The sequence below is a fragment of the Bison bison genome, unplaced genomic scaffold (assembly GCF_000754665.1).
Source record: "Bison bison bison isolate TAMUID 2011002044 unplaced genomic scaffold, Bison_UMD1.0 scf7180017864386, whole genome shotgun sequence".
NCBI classification, from domain to species: domain Eukaryota; kingdom Metazoa; phylum Chordata; class Mammalia; order Artiodactyla; family Bovidae; genus Bison; species Bison bison.
Window position 1 is genome coordinate 34,797 of NW_011494958.1, and position 554 is coordinate 35,350.

Here is a 554-nt window from a genome sequence, read left to right on the forward strand (position 1 = left end):
CTGATTCCATTGTTTCCCCATCTATTTGCCACAGTAGTAGATATAATGGTCATCTGAATTAAATTCACCCATTCCCATTTAGTTCACTGATTCCTAAAATGTTGATGTTCACTCTTGTCATCTCCTGTTTAATCACTTCCAATTTACCTTGATTCATGGACCTAGCATTACAGATTCCTATGCAATATTGCAATAGGAATAAGCACAGGCAGCTGCAACAGTGCACAAGCACGGCCGAGAGGAGTTACCCCACGTCTGAGGTCAGAGGCCGCAGCGGAGAGGAGCTACCGCACCCGAGGTCAGGGGCGGCGACCGAGAGCGCCAGACTGCGACAGCAAAGGAGTAGCCGAAAGGAGCTACACCCACCCAAGGCCAGGGGCAGAGGCCAGGAGGAGCTACCTGACACCCAAGATCAGGGGAAGCAGCCATTTAAGCGACCCCACTTCCAAGGAGCAGTGGCTGTGTGGGCTCAGGAGGGCCTAGAGGAGCTACTCCATGTTCAAGGTCAGGAAGGGTGGCAGTGAGGAGATACCCCTCATCCAAGGTAAGGAGCA